This window comes from Microtus oregoni, unplaced genomic scaffold, assembly GCF_018167655.1.
Source record: "Microtus oregoni isolate MIOR12 unplaced genomic scaffold, Mior012 000004F_ref0000308, whole genome shotgun sequence".
NCBI lineage: Eukaryota > Metazoa > Chordata > Mammalia > Rodentia > Cricetidae > Microtus > Microtus oregoni.
The window spans coordinates 33,923,312-33,942,683 of NW_024543063.1; the positions used below are offsets into that span (position 1 = coordinate 33,923,312).

The 19,372-nt window shown below is 52.1% G+C and overlaps 1 protein-coding gene across 3 annotated transcripts in view; it reads right to left on the reverse strand.

The window, feature by feature from the left end:
• Gse1 (Gse1 coiled-coil protein) overlaps window positions 1-19,372 on the reverse strand; it is a 340,444-nt gene that overhangs the window by 318,719 nt on the left and 2,353 nt on the right. The window lies entirely within an intron of this gene.

Below are 19,372 nucleotides of genomic sequence, written 5' to 3' on the forward strand. Positions count from 1 at the left end.
ACTCTCTCCTGTCTCTCAAAGAACAATGTGAAGGACTACCCAGATTGGGATTCCAGGCCCTAAACTGGGGTGACATCTGAAAGCTGGGAGGACTCCAAGCATTAAGCCTTCCCCGAGGGCCCGCAGTCCTCCCAAGGTTGACCCCGGCATAATTCCAGCCCCGCTTGGCAACTGTTTTCCCATCTGTCCGGTTTTCCCACTTGACTCCTACACCCAGGCCTTGCTCTCCTGTATGCACTAGGTGCTCAATAAATGACCAACTGCTCATCAGAAAACGCAGAATGTACACAGCTGACAAAGTCAAGCACCAGGGCTTGTGTGGGGCTCCCAGAGGACTCCCTTCCCCAGGACTTATCTACAAGACTGTCATCTCCAAGTTCTCTGACACAATAGAAACGCCCCGGCATGGCTAGAAGAAACCTAAGCCAGGCTGACCTTCAAATTCAGTTAAAAATGGATTTTGCTGATCCTAATAAAAGATCCATTTAGCTCCTGAATAAAGGAACAGATTCCTGGCAGCCCCACCCCGTCTAAACATGCCCTAAACCCGGGCTCCAGGGCTCCCTTGCAGGCCCAAGAGAGATACAGAAAGTTGATCCCCCACCACTGTGCTAAAGGGGTGTCTGTTCAGGGTGGCTGCTCAGGGCTCCCCAGGCCTGGCCACCAGCAGGCTATGTCCACCCACCAGGGAACAGCTCCAGGAAGCCTCTTCTGGAATCCAGAACTCTCTCCACGCTCCCTGTGGGCACAAGGAAACAGGCGCCAGCCACCCCCAGACACAGCTCCCTTTCTCTCTGGAGTTTAAACAAGTCTGGGGGCAGTCACCACAGTGTGTCAAGAGCTCAGGAGCCTGTGAGCCCAGGGTCACAGGCCTCTCTGTCATTCCTCCAGGGGAGCTGGTGTTTACAAAAATCCATGCAGGACCTTCCCCCAGGGTCCCCTAAATCCAGACTAACAGAGACAGGCAGAGAATAGAGGACCTGCTGTTCCTGCCAGAGATGAGGTCAGCCTAATACCGCTCGCTCTCTCTTCATGGGTGATACTGAAGATCCCAGAGCCTCCTTATGTAGCTGAACCACACTCCAGCCCCTCACTGGGGGATTCTAGGCAGGGGCACCACAACTGAGCCTTGCCCCAAGTCCCCACAGGGGGATTCTAGGCAGGGGTTCTACCATCAAGCTGTTCCTCAGCCTCTCAGTGGCAATTCCCAGGCAAGAGCTCTGTGGATAAGCTACAGTCCCCAGTCCTCTCTTCAGAGTTTCCGTTGAAGAGAGGGTCTCCTTAAGCTGCCAGGCCCAGCCTGAATTCACTCTACTGCCCAGGTTAGCCTGGAACTCTATCTAGCTGAGGATGGTGTTGCAATCCTCCTACCTCAGCCTCCTGAACAGCCATAGTGATAGATCTGAGCCACCAAGTCCCTTACCTCCCTCCCAGGAGACCATCCTATCGCTACCTCCACTTCCTTCCTCAAATCTCAGAAACCCACTTGGCAGAGAGCCTGTCCTGCCCCAGGGCGACAGAGCTCCCCGACCCCAACACTCTCCCTACACAGTATTCAGTGTTTGCTGGGAACATTACTGTGTCAGGCACCAGGCAGAGCAGATCCCTAGGGCTGGGGGCATGGAGGATGGCGGTTCATGTACACCCAGCATTGGTACGATGAATTCATCTAAGCTGAACCAGACTGTGTCCAAAGGGATGGAACAAGGGACCTCAGGACAAGAGAAAGAGCTGCCAGCAGAGAAACAGCTACCAGCCAGGTGCAGAGGCACACACCTGTCATGCAGGCCACCACCTGGAAGGGGGCAAAGTCTTAGCTGGGTTCAAGGTCAGCCTGGGCTACAGCACAAGTTCAGGCTATAGGGAGCTATATAATGAGCTCCAACAGCAAATTTGCTGTTAAAAGTTTTAAAATAGGGGCTGAAGAGATGGCTTGGTTAAGAGCACTGACTGCTCTTCCAGAGGACCCAGGTTCAATTCCTAAAAACTACAGGGAGTTCATAACTGTAACTCCAGTTTCAGGGGATCTGGTACACACACACACACACACACACACACAACACTAATGCACACAAAACAAACAAACAAGTTTAAAAATAGGAGAGCAAAAGAGCTGGAGAAACAGACAGAGTAACGTCTAAGCTGGCTTTCTGAGCGGTGGCGCGGAGTCCTGGAGCTGTTCGGACGACCAGCTGGAGGAGCTCAGGAGGTTCACCTTGGCCACCGGGAGCTGGGAGCCGTGCAGCAGCGGACAGGCGCACTCACGCTGTGCACACTCGGCCTTCTGGCTTCCGCAAGGGACTTCCCATCGCATGCTCCACGGGCTGGTAAAGAAACAGAGGGAAGCATGCCAGCTCACGCGCTGGATGCTTGACTCTAGACAAGCAACTTGGCTGCTCTGGGAACCTGTGAGGCCCCTCCTAGCTCTCACTCCTCCCTGGCCTGTTTGCCTCTCTCCTCTCCTGCCAACTCCTAAGACCTGCTATGAACACACAATGGCTTCTTATTGCTCAAGTGAATGGAACAAGGCCCTCTGTATATTAAAAACAAACAAGCAAAAACAAACCATCTGGACTAGAGAGATGGCTCAGCAATTAAGAGTGTTGATTACTCTCACAGAGGACCTGAATTTGGTTCCCAGCACCCACATCAGGGAGGATACAACCTCATGGGACTCCAGTTCCAGGAGTATCTGACGCCCTCTTCTGGCCTCCATGGGCACTGCACTCACATGCACATACCCATACATGCATATATACATAATTAAAATAAATCTTTTATTAAAATGTGAAATTTCAGAAGCCTAAACTAGAAACTCCAACCGTGTATTCTTCCCATCCATATACACACAGAGACCCACATGGCACCTAGATGTCACTAGGCAGGTCTGTCCACTGGTGTGCTGAGAAGTTCAGGACCAGCCAGAGGCCAACAGAACAGGGTACCAGTCAAATACCCTTAGCAAGTGGTTTCTTCCTTGTCAGGTGCCGTAGAACTCAGATCCACACACATTCACAAATAAACACATACACACAGACAAATGCATACACACAAACAGACAAAGGCACAGGCATACACGCAGAGGGACAGACACACACGCAGAGACACGTACATATACACAGATATACACAGACATACCCACTCACTCACACACCACTGCCTCTATAACTGGGGGCCCTGATCTTCATCTGCAGGCAATTCTGATGCTGCCGGCCCAGCTGTGCAATGTGGTGACAGAAGGGGTCACCAGGGTCAGGTGAGAACGAGGGGCAGGGTCACAGGTCCCCCTGTATCTTCTCTCACACAGGACTCTGCACTAAGCGAGATGGAAAGTTTTGGAGGAAGTCGAGTGCTTGCCAGGACTCAGCTGGCCTCTGTGGCTACTCCCCGGGATAAAGGCCCCTGTGCAGGACGGAATGAATGGGAGCTAAGGGCTGAGCTGATGGAGAACTACAGTTAGCATTCAGTAATCTCTTACTCTTAAGGGACATGTTTATGAGACAGGTTTGGGGTTTTCTTTTCTGCTGTTGCCGTTTATTTATTTTCTGTGTGAATTGGTGTTTTGCCTCATGTATGCCTGGATGAGGGTGTCGGGTCCCCTGGAACTGGAGTTATAGATACCTGTGAGCCGCCATGTGGGTGCTGGGAGTTAATCCCAGGTCCTCTAGAAGAGCAGTCAGTGCTCTTAACCACGGAGCCGTCTCTCCAGCCCCACAGCTGGGATTTTCTAACTTTGCTGTGGAGGTCTGAAGAGCTTAGTTCATCTGAAGCACAATACTGGACACACTGCATCCAGAAGGTTCCCCAGGATCAGCTGAGCAGCACACCCAGGCCCTCCTGGCCCCACAGCCACCAGCCACCTCCCCCAGCTCCCACAGCCTGAGAAACAGGGGCCGGTCAGTGTGCCACGAGGCCAGCTGGCCAGAGCTACAGTAGAGGGCAGGCTCCTGCAGAGCCAGCACATCTGGGAAGTCAGACGTCGTCATGGGTGTCTTCGTGACCAGGACTACTATAAAAGCTGGGCACCTGGGAACACCTGATCCAGCCGTGAGTCCTCTGACATGGGCATCACCATGATCTCTGCTCTATAGTTCAGAAACAACAGCACAGAGAAGGTGAACAACTGGCTAAAGAACACACAGTGAGCAAGGACAAGGCTCAGACTTGAACTAAGCATCATGCTCTACAGCCCACGGCTTCAGACAGGCAGCTGTGGCATTAGGCAGAAAGTTCCAGGGCACATGATGTCTGGCATCAGAGTCACGTTCACATGTATGCATCCATGTATGGATGCTCCTGGAGCCAAAACACAGCTGGAGGCAGTTCCGGTTGGGGGGGTGTCATTTTCCGGACTGCCTTTCTTTCCTTAGACTCAGTGTGAATACATTCATATCTATAACCCTGTCCTCAGTGACCGTGTCCCACTCTGTACCTGGCCTGGACATCAGAGGCTACCAGGCATGGAATAATCAGGGCTCAGGATGGCGGCACCCAGATTCCCTCTCAGCAGGGCGGAGAAGGCGCTGAAGATGCTATGAGGGAAACTGAGGGTGGCGTGAATAGGACGGTGTGGATAGGGTGGTGTGGACAGGGAGGTGTGAATAGGGTGATGTGAACAGGACGGTGTGGATAGGGTGGGGTGAACAGGACAGTGTGAATAGGAAGCGTGAACAAGACGGTGTGGATAGGGTGGTGTGAACAGGACAGTGTGTATAGGACAGCATGAACAGAACAGTGAGAATAGGGTGGTGTGAACAGTGCAGCCTCCAAGTTGTAAGACTGGATGGTGGCCTGAATGTCCCTCCTCTGTTCCTTTCTGATATTCCTAAAACAGCAAGAGAAGAACACAGCTGGTTACTAACTGGACATGCATGGGGCTTCTGATATCAGAAATGGCTGTAAGTACTGTCCATGCATTAACTAACCCAACCCCTTCCTGAGGCATTTACAGATGAAGACACCAAGAAACAAAGAAGGAAAGCTGTTTGCACACCACCCACCCCTCAGCTTAGGAGTGCTGTAGCATGGGTTTTTTGTTTGCTTAGATTTATTTTTATTTTGTGTACATGAGTATTTTGCTCCCGTGTGTGTACACCATAAATGTGCAGTGCTCAAGGAAGCCAGAAGAGGGCACCACTGAATCCCCGGGAATTGGAATCACAGCCACTGTGTGTGACTACTGAGAACCAAACCAGGGTCCTCAGGAAGGAAGAACAGGCAATGCTCTCAATCACTGAGCTATTTCTCAAACTCCTGGAGCTTATTTGTCACCATTAAAATGAAGAAGTTTCAAATTTTTCACTGGGAGCTGGGGAGAGAGACCAGATGGCAAAGTGCTTGCCATGCAAGCCTAAGGACCCTCTGAGTTCAGATCTCCAGTGCCCATCTGAAAGCCACGGTCAGCAGCATGCACCTGGCTGGGAGGGAGGCAGAAACAGGAGGCTCCCTGCGGCTCCCCTGCCAGCTAGTGTAGCTGAATCATTGAGTCCCCTCCCCACCCTGGCAGAGAGTTAAGGCGGCAGGTGTTCCAGGAAGGCCATAGTAGATATTGTCCTGTGACCTCTACACACACATGCGTACACCCAAACGCATGTATACATACATACACACTCATACACACAGTCATCTGTTGACAGACAGGCTTGAACATGAGAAAGAACATTATCCATGCGGACCACAGCATGTTACACTATGCCTTAAGACCTGAAGTCCTGCCAGCAGCAGTCACTCTGCTTCTCAAGCCTGCAGGCAGAAAGGGGGCGGGGCGGCCTCTGGGGAAAGCAATCCTGCTCGGCTCAGCAGTTCCTCAAGAGGTGAAGCCCAGAGCGGTGACCTGACCCAGCCATCCCACACCTAGCCATAGGCCTGGCAAGTAAAGAACAGCCGAGTGCAATGGCACACACCTGTAATCCCAGCACTCTAGAGGCTGAGGCAGGAGGATCACTGCAAGGTCAAAGCCAGCTTAAGCTACACAGTATGAGTTTATGGAAGAGAGAGGGGGCAGAGGAGATAGTCACATGAGAACTTGTGTATGAATTCTCAGGGGACCGGGGAGATTGTCCAATGGCTAAGAGCACCTGCTGCTCTTGCAGAAGACCCAGGTTCAGGTCCCAGTCCCACCCTGAGGCTCACAACCATCTACGACCACTGTTCGAGCTCCTCTTCAAGCCTCCAAGAACACAAACATGCAAACATCCACATATGTGAAAAAAAAAGTAAATCTTTTAAAACAGACAAATAAAAAGAATGTGACTATCCACCCCCAGGTGAGCAGATAATAAAGTGTGGTCTATGTATAATGGAGTATTATTTGGTAATGAAAAGGAGTGAAGTTCCGATGTCTACACTGATGTGGAAACCTGAGAACACCAGGGTCCATCCCCATCTGTATGAACTGTCTACAGAAAACCCACAGAGCCCACACATTGTGTTTCCAGGGCCTCAGGGGAGGAGAAAGGGGCCTTTACAGGGGTGCTGAAATGATCTACATTAAACAGTGCTGCTAGCTGCAAGGTCTGTGTGTCCAAAACTCACTGCAGTCTACAGCTTTAGAGAAACTTTTACATGCAAATTGGTTCTCAGAAAAGCTGCAATAAAAACCAAATTTCTCATACCACCAAGCTACGCCCCGAACCCAATAACTTTTTAAAATAATGAAACTCAGACAGAAGAAACTGGCCAGGGCTCTGGCTGGCCTCCAGGCTGCTCTAGGGGTTCAGGGGGACCAAGGCGGTCACCCTGACCTGGGGAGTCCCACCCTCTGAGTCCTGAGCTAAGGATCCCACAGGGGCTTGGCAGATGTGGGAGGGGGAAGAGGGAGAGAGGGAGAGAGGGAGAGAGGGAGGAAGAAAAAACACTCATCCATCACCCACTTCCATGACCTCAAGAGAACTCATCTTGTGATAGGCAGGCAGACAGACTGGGATAAAGATACTTAGTAGAAAAGTATAGAAATCCCCACACATTTTAATTAGTGGATATTTTATATGGTGAGCAAAAGCTAAAGTTACCAGATGCAGACCATCCTCAAACTGGCCCAGCACCTCCGCTAGGAGTCGAGCACCTTGGAAGTCTCTGCTCCTGGAATAATGCCATCCTAAATACATTTAGGTAAGGGGAAAATGAAGTCATTATACTCTAATCTCAAAAAATATAATTAAAAAAATATTTAAGTCCAGGGACAGTGAGATGGTTCCACAGTTAATGCCACTTGCTGCCAGTTTGAGGGCCTGAGTTCAATGCCCAAAACTCACCTGGTGGAAGAAGAAACCAACTCCTGAAAATTGTCCTCTGACCTCCATATGTAGACTGTAGTATGCACAGACATAACCCTGTGTGCAGGCACGCACACACACGCACACACGCGCGCGCGCACACACACACACACGAATAAATCTATCTGGGCACGGTGGCTAGTGCAGGTCTTTAAGCCAGAACTCATTCGGTGGGGTCAGCAGGACCAAGAGCTCAGGGTCACCCTCCAGTATACACTGAGCTTGAGTCCAGCTAGACCAAACTACTCCAGACCTTGTCTCAAAAAAAAAAAAAAAAAAAAAAAGAAAGAAAGAAAGAAAACAAATGTAGGGCCTGGGCTCAATGGTAAAGTGTTTCTGCACAAGCATGAAGCCTTGAGTTTGATCCCCAGAACTCACAGAAAAGCCAAAAGCCAGGCATGGCGGGTCACAGAGAGGCAGAGACAGGAGGATCCAGGAGTTCACTGGCCTGCCAGCCTAGGTAAATTGATAAACTCCATGTTCAGTGAGGGACTTTGTCAAAAAAAAAATTATGTGTATGTGTGTATATGTGTGTGCTTATGTATATACATACACACATATATTCTTTTAATTATATATAGAGCCCCATGTAGCAGCATACACCTTTAATCCCAGGACTTGGGAGGCTCACTGAATTCAAGGCCAGCCTGGGCAACAGAGCAAACTCTAGGCCAGTCTCAGAAAGAAAGAAAAAAGGGGGTTGGTGCTGGAGGCTCAGAGGCTAAGAGCTCTGGCCGCTTTGTCAGAGGAAGGACCCAGGTTCAGTTCCCAGCACCCACATTGGTACCTTACAACATCTGTAGCTCCAGATGCCTATCTGGCCTTTTTGGGCACCAAACATGTGGGCATAAACACACATGAAAGGAAAGCACTCATGCACATAAAATAAAATAAGTAAATCTAAAAATAATTTTTAAAGAAAAAAATAAGAGAGTGACTGAGGAAGGCACTAACACTGACCTCTGTTCCCCAGACATTCACACGCCACACACAGTGAGGTCTACTACCTTCCTTAATTAGATAAAGTGGTAATGCTCCCCCCATAAAAGACATGGCACTCTCCCTTCCCAGTGGCCATACAGCCAAGGATGTGCTTTGGAATTCCTGATCCTCTGGAGTGACAGGCTTATATCAGCATACCTGGGGATCAAACCCAGGGCTTTATATGGGATGAGTGAGCATTCTCCCAACTGGGCCACATTCCCAGGTCCAAGAGAGAACATTTTGATCTTTCCAGCACCATGGGGGAGGTCAGATGTGAACTGCTGGCCCCCAGTGGAGGGTTTGGCAAAGGCCTGGTATGCTCACAACTGTTTCTTCCTAGCTCATCAAGATGGAGCAGGAATGGTCTCATTTTAAGTTTGGAAAGATATTCCATGTCCAAAGAGGATTGCTCAAAAAACTTCAGAGAGGCACAATTTCTAGAATGTAAACTTCCTGATAGATTAATAAAACTTACAAACCTCCAGCTGGGGTGATAAGAAAGTAGGAGGCAGCAGCGGACCCCAAGACTGGAATGAGAGGAGTCATCACCACAGAACCCACAGATGGCACGGGAGCACGAGGGGAGGGCAGATGAGTTTCACCATGAAAACCAGACCACACTGACACAGCACACACATTCAGAAAGTAGAAATGACCAAAGCTGACCCAAGAAAATTCGCAGCTCACAGGAGGACAGACGGATGGACGGGGGGACACACACAGGGACACACATACATACATACATACACACACACACACACACACACACACACACACACACTCCACATGATGACAGTCGGCCACCTCCCCATCTGTGATGCAGGAACTGGGTGTATGGCTGCAGAGGGCTCCTCCACATGATCCTGGGTGAGCAGGTCCTGGCAGCTGTGCCTTGAAGACTTTCTATTTGTTGTGTCTTTTAAAGGCACACTTCATGCCATCTTTATTGTTTTCTTCCCCTGCCCTCCCATCTTCTCTAAGACTTTGATCTTGCTAATTGCGGTTTTGCCAACGGCAACGCTTTTCAGGAACTCCATTCCCAGGCTGCCAAGAAATCGGAAGAAGAGGCGACAGAGGATGGGCGCTGGCAACTCTGCTTCAGCTGGGCTCTATGTGGTTGGCCAAACAGGCTGACACGCACAGGTCAAGAGCTGTGACCACCAATACCTAACCAATGGGTAGTTACCAGCAAATGTGAAAATGGTGCTTACGGCCAAGTGCCAAGGTCAGTCATCAGGTAGGGGTCGAAGAGGTTAGCAGATACTCCCAGAGAAGGAAAACTGGCAGGAGAGCTGGACGGTGGGGACAGCCAGAAGCTCAAGGAACAAGAGGAATCAGCTGCTGGAGTATATGCAAAACAGGGGTCCCCACCCTGTGAGTCTAACAGCACCTACTACCCCCAAAAATCAGAATATGCTATGTGCCAGGACCTCGCACTGGGTTCTGAAAGTTAGAAATATCCATGAGAGTGGGAAATAGTGGCTCTCACCCATAATCCCAGCATTAGAGATACTGAAGGAGGAGGAATTCCATGAGTTCAAGTCCAACCTAGGACACTGAAGGAGACTATCTCAATAAAAAAAAGGAAAAAGAAAAAGCAAGAAAGGTGTGGGGATGGGTACAGTGCTGAGGACCACAGGTCTCTATAAATTCTTGATTCTTTTTAAGGTTTATTTTATTATTTACATATGTGTCTCTGTGGTACATATATACTTGTGGGTGGATGGGCACCTGAAGAGGCCAGAAGAGGGCATCAGATCCCTTAGAACTGGAGTTACAAGTGGCTGCTGGGATACGAACTCACATCCTCTGAAAGAGCAACAAATGCCCTCATCGAGTCATCTCTCCAGCCCAAACTCCTGATTTCTTTTTGCCCCTTCCCATCTATGTGGGAAGGTCAACAGCCACACCCAGTGGGGATCTGAACTCCCAACTCTTGACCTCAAAGTGCCCCACTTCCCACATTCCCTTCTGGCTCCTGGGATCATGGCAGGGTACGGAACCTGTGCCTTCAGGCGATAGCTTCCAACTGTAATGGAGACCAAGGACAGGAGGGACAAAGCATACTGGCTAGTTTTACCCCAACTTGACCCAAGCTAGGTCATAGGAGAGGAGGGATCCTCAATTAAGTAAATGTCTCCATAAGATGAGGCATTTTTTTAATTAGTGATTGATGGGGGAGGGCCCATCCCTTGGTTGGTAGTTCTGGATTCTATAAGAAAGTGGGCTGAGCAAGCCAAGAAGAGCAAGCCAGTGAGCAGCACCCCTCCATGGCCTCTGCATCAGCTCCTGCCTCCAGGCTCCAGGCCTGTTTGAGTTCCTGCAGGGATGGATTGCTATGTGGAAGTGTCAGTCAAATAAGCCCTTTCCTCCTCCAGTTGCTTTGGCCATGGTGTTTCATCACAGCAATAGCAACCCAAAGGAGGCGAATAGAGCCCTGGGCTACACATGATGTCCAAAGTCCTCTACAGACAGACAGACAGCAGATGTATTGGCATTCTGACCATTATGCAACATCAGGAGCTTTCCTGGGAGCCAGTATGTGAGTGCTCCTTCATCCCTTAGATGGGCACTGAAACCCAGAGACAGGCCAATGGAGGCTCTGGTCCCAGGTGCCCTGGCTGCAGCCAACTGTTGAGAACAGGGTCATGGACTTCCTGTCCCTGCTTCCTATGGCTATGTCTCGTGTTCTGGCCACTCTGGCCCTTGTCAGCAGCATCAGCTGCTTTCCGTCCCAGCCCTGGGAGGTGGGTTCTGTGAGTGTCCTGGTGTGGGAGTGAGAAGGCAGAAGCTCAGTGAGTGAGAAGAATAACCCAGCAGGGAGCAGGGGGCATCAGCCCCTGGCTGTATATAGCAATTGGCACCATGCCACCTGCAGCCTCAGTTTCCCCTCTGGATCCTAAACGCCAAATGCTGACATCACCCTTCATGGAGATCCTGATGCTGATGGGTGGTGATAGTCAGGTATCAGGAAGCTGGGAGGGGTTTACAGGGAAGTGTGAGACAAGAGGGGCCACCCTGTACCCCTTCTCACATTGATTCTCTAGGGTCCTGTGTACAGACTACAGCCACCTCCATCAGGGGGTGGGAGTCACTACCCCAGCCTTAACCATGTGCTGCCTGCAGCTGCTGATACTGCACTCCACTGTCCTGGTTAAGGGCCAGGCACAGGGCAGCCTGAATCACAAGGGATCAGTCATGCCCCTTGGGGCTCAGAGCCCCTGGTCCCTACAGACCACAGAGCAAGCCTGTCAGCTGGCCCACTCCCTGCTACCCAGCAGAGTTGCAGGTGACAGAGGCAGCTGCTCCCCAAAGGTGTGTGTGTGGGGGGGGTATTTTGTTTGGGCTGTAACAAAGCTCATCTGAAGATCAGAGTGCAGAGCTACCCATACTAGTTAGCCAGAGAGGCCAGGCAAGGGTGGCACACACTTTTAAAAGAGGCAGATGGAGCTTTGTGAGTTCAAGGCCATCCTGAGCTACACAAAACTGGAATCAGTCTAAAAGAGAAACAGAGCTCATACCTTTGATCCTAGCACCTGGGGAGGTGGAGACAGGAAGATATGGCTGGGTGGAGAGAGGAATATAAGGTGAGAGGAGACAGGAGCTCAAGCATTCAATCTGAGGATTTATAGAGGCAGGGTAACCCATTCAATCTGACGATTTCATAGAGGTAAGACCTAGTGGCTGACTGCTCTGCTTCTCTGATCTTTCAGCTTTCACCCCCTAACATCTGACTCTGGGTTTTTATTATTAAGACCAATTAGAACTCATGCTACAGGTGTAGCCTGGCAGAGTCTCTGCATCAACCTCCGAACGGCCTGGCTCTGATGGCACTTGGCCTTGTCAGTCACCACAAGGTCATTCTGAAGAGGACCAATTTCCTCATTAACTTACCCACCCAAGACACTTGTCCCTAACATCGTCCTGTCCGCATCCCACACACTGAGGTCATACTGGGAACACTTCCGCTGCTTCACAGAAGTCCCCGCCTGGGCACCACAGCTTCCAACTCTGCTTTACCAGACACTGTGAAGCTGCCACCTACAGCTACCACCTACCTCTGCTGACTCATGCTGGCGCAGACCTCCCAGCACCGAGCCTCCATCCACCCACCCACTGACAGTAAGTGGCCAGTGGGGCCCAGACAGTTATCCCAAACTGAAGGAATTGGAAACCATTCCCCCAGAACCCACCAACCAAAGCCACGTCTGCCCCCAACATTTGTAACCAGGACAAGGGCTGGCTCAAAGAGTAAGAAGGGGGAATGGCAGAACCGAGTCTCACACACACACAAGAGTCTGCTGTGAGGATGAGGACAAGGTTCTGGGGTGTGCTGCCCCCACATGAAGGTACCCAAGGCAAAGCCCAATGCCCCAGGACACTCCATGTCACTAGAGAAACATTGGTGTACTCTCAACTCCCACAGAAACGAGGTCATTTAAGTCTGTCTCCAGAAAGGCCCTCTCCAGGGGAGCTCACACGACCCAAGGTACAAAGTCGGACTGCTGGGCCCTGGTGGATGGGTGCCCGCTGGCCATGCCAGGGCTAGGACTAGTACAGAGGCAGGTTTCACCCTGCCACGTATGGCTATAAGGCACATGCAGCTGTACAGATGTGCTCTGAGGGCCTAGGCCAGTGGTTCTCAACCTGTAGGCTGTGACTCCTGTGGGGTCAAATGACCCTTCCACGGGGGTCACCTAAGACTATCAGAAAGCACAGATATTTACAGTACAATTAATAACAATAGTAAAATTACAGCTATGAAGTAGCAATGAAAATGAGTCTATGGTGGTGGTGGGGTCATCACAACATGAGGAACTGTGTTGGTAAAGGGTCACAGCATCAGGAAGGTTGAGAACCACTGGTCTAGGCCCTGCTGTTCCCAGAACCCCTGGATGTTACATGATTGGATAAGAGAGAAAAACAGCATAGAACCGTGACACGGAATCTTCTGGAGGGACCTGCAACAAGGGGAGTCTTAGAGTGGGAGCCTTAACCAATCAGACGTAACCCACAAATTACCCTGGGGGTGTCAAGCTGCCCTGGGCTCCCTATGAGTCTCTGGTCTCCCTGGGCTTGATGCTAGGATGAAGGCCAAGATCCCTGAGTCCCATACCCAGGTCTTGTCACCCCCACAGAGGGTCTGGCGGGTTTGAGGGGCTCACCATATGGGGTCGGCATACTGACTCCTGGTGCTGTTCTGTCTGGAACAGTGGCTCTCGGTCTTCCTAATGTTGCAACCCTTTAAGACAGTTCCTCGCTGGGCAGTGGTAGCACACGCCTTTAATTCCAGCACTCGGGAGGCAGAGGCAGGTGGATCTCTTGTGAGTTCAAGGCCAGCCTGGTCTGCAAGAGCTAGTTCCAGGACAGGCATCAAAGCTACAGAGAAACCTTGTCTCAAAAACACAAACAAAACAAAAAGACAGTTCCTCATGTGCTGACCCCCCAAATTATTTCGTTGCTACTTTGTAATTAAATTTTGCTACTGTTACCAATCATAACATAAATACCTGCTATGCAGAATGGTCTCTGACAACCCTTTGGAAAGGGTAGTTCAACCCCCAAAGGGGTCATAACCCATAGGTTGAGAACTGCTGATCTAGAAGCTGGTAGATAGTGGCTGACTGTAGACTCTTCTAAATCCAGGCTGGGAAGGTAGAAGCCTGGCCCTAGCTCCTGCCAAGCCCCTTCAAGTGCCACCTGTCCCTAGGACACAGGATATGCCTGTTGGTGACCCTACTCCAGCCTTGCCTGCCCTGTTGGTCCTGAAGTCTTAGGTTCCTCAACCTGGTCCTCTAACCTGCTAAGAAGCAAAGACCCCACTGCCACAGGACACCCGTCATCCACAGCATCCCTGTGTGGCCAGAGGACGGACAGACAGTGTGTGTGTTGGTGGGGGCGGGGGGGGGGCAGACTTACCACACCAGCAGATGGCAAGGGGAGCCCAGATAGGAACGTAGTGGACAGCAGGGAGGATGGCAGGGAAGATCAGAGGCAGCTGGACACATGGTCCGTCCTCCAAGTGCACCGTCCCCAACCCATGTCTCCTAGAACATAGTACATGCCTCTGCCCCTCAGAGAAGAACAAGGCTTCTGTAAGTGGCACTCCTAGAGTTCTGGTCCCAGAAGGTGAAGCCTTCTCTATATTCCTCACTATACATGCCCATTTTACAGAGGGAGAAAACTGAGACCCTGGTAGACAGGCATCCTGCCTGCAGGCACTGCAAGAGCTGGGCTAGATCCCAGGGTTCCCAGTGCTTGTGTCTCGAAGGGCAGAATCTGTGTGAAGCTGGGGACTGAGGAGAGGGCAGGTCCCTGGCACAGCACTGTCACACACGGTCCATCAGCTTGTGTGACAGAGAAGTCACCAACAAAGTGCACATAAGTTGAGACTTGTGGGTCCTTACAGCATAAGTTGTTCTGACCTGACTTGGTCATCCTCCCAGAGACAGAATGTCAGTACCTAGGCTGCAGCACTGTATGCCAAATTTAAATCAATTTAGAGTGTGTGTGTGTGTGTGTGTGTGTGTGTGTGTGTGCCGCACGTGTGGATGGGTATGGGAGCCTGGAGGACAGCTCTGTGAATACAGTGACTTCTCTCCCACACGCATTAGGGTCCCAGGGATTGAACTCAGGTTCCACGGCTTGTGCAGCAAACACCTTTAGCTACTGAGCCATTTCGTTGGCCATGTGCGGTGAACTTCAAACTCAACCCTTCAGAGGTCAGGCTACCATCCTTAGCCCCACAGCAGGGCGCCCACACACCACAACCCATGGCCTCACCTTCCTTAACCCAGGACTGTCCTGGACACGGGTCCTACGACTGTGACAGATGGGGAAACCAAGTAACAGTCACGTGGCAGAGTAGAGGCTCCTTCATACCACCCCATGTGTGCCCAACACAGGTAATGCAGCAAACAGGAAGCAAACTCCAAAATGCTCATCTCTAAGGAGACGTCTTTTCCACATTCTGCCTGGACACAGATGTGAGGGACAAAGGGACCTGAGCCCAGGATGTGGGCTCCTCCACGGCCATGAAGACACAACCCGAGTTACCATCACCAGGTCTGCCAGGGATTCTCCCTGCAGTACGAACTTCTCCAGGGCAAGGTCCCAAAAGAGCTGCGCAGACAGGAGGCCTGCAGCCTTACAAATGCTCCTGGCCTTCAGCCCTGCCCTCTTCCCCACCCTGCTTCCAGGGAAGGCTCAGTTTTTAAGACCTTTTGCCTCCACTTCCTCTTTCTCAGTAGGCTCCAATCTCCTCCAGGTTTAGCACAAGGCATCTGGAAAATTTATTCTTCTGAACAGAAGGCTCCCACACCAGCAAGGAAACCTAGACATCCCTTTGGAAGGGGGGCAGTCCAGGGTTCAGAGAGGCCCACAGCCCAGCTGCCCAGCTGCTGCCAAGAAGAAGATGCCAACACTGTCTGACACCTTCCAGAAAGAGCCTAAGCTGGTATCCCAAGGGCCCAAGGCAAATGGTGATGGCCAGGGCCTCCCTGCAGAGCGGGAAGCTGGTGATGGCAGCGTGCCAAGAAGCAGGGGACAGATGTGCAGCCACCCTGACAGAGCTCTGCAGACCTGTGATGTGCTCACATGAGAAGCACCGTGACAACCAGGCTTGGGAGCTCGGCCAGGTGACTCTTGGCAACAGGCCGGGGTACAGTAGGTACCCAACTACAGGCTCCATTAGTCCGTGCTGCCCACGGTGCCTGGGAGAGGACAAGGTGGTCTCAGGGCGGGCACCTTCTCACCGATGGGAGCAGAGGATGGGAATCAGCCAAAGGCAATACCTGACCATGTGGGGGAGTAGAGGCAGGGGGTACCACTTTATTGGTCAGGCAGAAAAAAGTGGGGGAATGACAGACAGCAGGGCTCCTCCCACAAGGGCTTTCTGAGCCTCTGCCCCTAAGAAGTGCCAGTGTCTGTGTGGAGGAGGAGGGCACATACACAAGTCACTGGCCCTCCAGAAATGGCCACCCTCACAACAGAAGGACAAAGGGGTCAGAGGGCAGGGCAGGGTAGAAAGAGGGACAGATTCCAGAGTAGATGCCCAGGCCCAATGTTTACCTTGCAGGAACCTGCTGAGTGACCATGGGCAAGTTATTTAACCTCTCTGGGCTTCTTTCCAAACTAGGACAGTATGGGGGTTAGAACCTCCATAGGAGCATTTAAAAGATATAGTGACCACAGATACAGGAAACACAGCAACCTGGGGGTCAGCTCCTCATGAGACTGTCCCCAAACTTCCCTTACAACCTGGCCATCCCACCACTTATTCTGACAGGACAGACTGGGGGCAGAGGCAGCCATTCACAGCAACAGACAGCAGCAAGGCATGCTGGGAGGTAGGGGAGCCACACTCTGACTCAGCCATCGCAAAGCAACACCATCACTCGACTGTGGAAAACAAGGCTCAGAGAGGTCAAGGGTCAGGCCCAAGGTCACACAGCCCACTCCTTATAGAATGATTTACACCAGGTCTATCTTAAGGCAGACTTGGGGTCTTTACATAGTTCCCATGAGGTGGGGGATAGGGATGCCAAGCCTAGAGAGGGCCCTCCCTGGCCCAACCTAGTCACTGCCAACCCATGCAGCAACCAGGATGGTATGGCCTGCAGGACACCAAGATCTAGAAGACCAAAAGATGGGGTGGGGGGGTCCACTGGCAGCATCCCAGACACATCATATTTCAGATGTTTCACGCTGATTCACTTGTAGGAGCACCTACCAGGGTTCCAAAATACCAGAAGGTTCTGGAACATGCCATGTCCCCACCAAGTGGGTCCCCTTGGCCCTTACAAGGCTCTCCTGATTCGCAGCTAAGTTCTCAGGCAGCACACAGAAAGAAAGGGAAGCCAACTGGACGCTCAGGGACCCTGGGGGAGGGAGCAGGGGCAGCTCAGGAAGCCAGCGGGGGGGGACAACGGAGAAGCTGTGCCTATGCCTCCACTCCCGACAGCCCAGGAGCCTGGCCCTCTGCACGGCCTCCACTTGTCTCTGCACTGCACCCAGTCTGGCTGATGGCCTCACGGCTCCCAGCGCGCTGCGGGGAAACAGCCTTTTGGACCTTCTGTGCCTGTTCCTCCCCAGGGACACTGCAGGCTGTGCCTGCCACCGGATCCCAGCATCTGGAACGGTGCCTGGCTCAGAGTAGGCGCTCTATAAATATTTGTGGGATAAATGGGAAGAACAGGAGCGCAGAGGAAGGGCAGAGGGCAGAGGGCTCCTTTCCGGCATCCTCAGACCCTGGGAGCTGAATGACTCCTCCCCCCACATCGCTATAGTGGAGTCTGAGACAAGCCTGCCCCCCCCCCCCCCACTGCAGCACAGGCCTGACTGCAGACACATCCCTGCCCCTTCCACACCTTCATTCAAGCTGAATACCCTTCAGCAGAGAGGACAAGCTCTTACTCCTAGTAAAGGCTAGCAGATCTGGTACTTTCTGTCCCTCATCTCCAGATGGCTCTCCTGAACCCCCAGGGCTCCAGGGTTCTCCCTGTCTCTGTACTTTTTGCTACTTTATGGGGTTCCAGTGAGTCTCAGGCAAACTGCTGGAGCAGGGCCCAGGGGGTCACGGAGGTCCTGAGTTCAGGCTGGAATCCCCCAGCCACCTGCCGGCTGTGAGGGTCATGGGACTCACCTGAGTCTCAGTGTGGGGAGTAAGAAGGTTCATGGGACAATGTGAGGGCCACCAATAGGGCAAAAGTTGACTGGATGCTCAACTCAGCCCCCAGGGACACGGGAGGGGGCTGTGGGCTACACTGATTGCTCTTACTTCCCACCCCTGCTGCCCTGGGACCCAGGCATCTTTTGATTACTTGGGTTCCTGGACAGAGGTCAAGTTAGCATCAAGTAGGCACTCCTCAGAGAAAACTCCACGCCCCCAGTGAGCGTCAACCACCCACACAGGGGCACCGGCTTGGGCGGTGGCCTTACTCAGAACTGCCCTGTGCCTTCTGCCCAAATAGAGGGGCGCCAGGAACAGCCTCAACACAGTGAGCTTGGCCTGGCGACATTCAAATGCCCCCCATTAGTTTAATTATCAAAACGTCCCTACAAACCATGTGGCCCGTATTCTTACTTCTCAGCCAAGAGAGCTGAGCCCAGCCAGGATAAGAACTTGTTGGCAGACAGCTCTTGCAGCGAAGACAGGGGCAGGCCGGGACCAGGCCTGTCCTGCCCCAGAGTCAAGCTCCTCTCACACTTCAGGCCTTGTGGAGCTGTGCCTCCCAAGTCTCAGCAACAGCCTCAGCCTCGGCTGCCACACACCTGTGGCTAATGAAAGGCTCGGTGTCTTATGCCAGAAGCAGGTGATTCCCTTTGCCATCAAAGCCTTAAAGACAACTCAAGACCAAGGCCAGCTCTGGTAAGGAAAGATAAGGGCACTGTGTGAGGCAGGGGCGTTGTAAGCCTGGAAAAGGGATACCCAGGCAGAACAGGGATTGCCTCATAGGTCAGCCTCCGTGTGCCCAGGCATCACATGCATGCACGCACACACACACGCACACACACGCACACACGCACGCACACCCATGCACAATTAATTGCAGGACCAAAACACTTGTCATACAGCCATTCCTGAACTAGACCCACCTGCCTACCCTTGTGTCTCTCTGAAGGGCCCTATCCAGCCACTGCCAAACAGGCCTCTGCCCAGAACAGGACAGTCTGTTTGGTAGGGATCAGGATCCCAGCCCAAGGGCAAGACAGTGAGTATAGTTCACATATGCCTGCCTGACGCCCCTTCCCGGGAGCCACCTGGCCAGTCCCTGGCCTGGTTCTTACGAAGCGAGGTCCCAATGTCCCAGTGCCCTGACTGTCTCCTACCATGCAGACAGCTGAATCCTGAGAACAGGCCCCAGGCCTGGGCCAGCTCCACACAGCTGACTCCCAGAGAAGAGACTAACCACTGCAAAGGTTGTCTAGGCCACCATCCCGAGTCCCATGAGACAGTGCCCCACGCCTACACGTCTGGAATCTGTTGCCATCTGCTTCGTAAAGCCGCCAGGAAGACTCAAACGAAAGGCCCTTGGGTGGGAATCTTGGGAGGAGCGAGCTAGCCAGGAGCTGGTGAGAGGGACTTCCCACCGGGACCTCGGGGTGACCTGCGT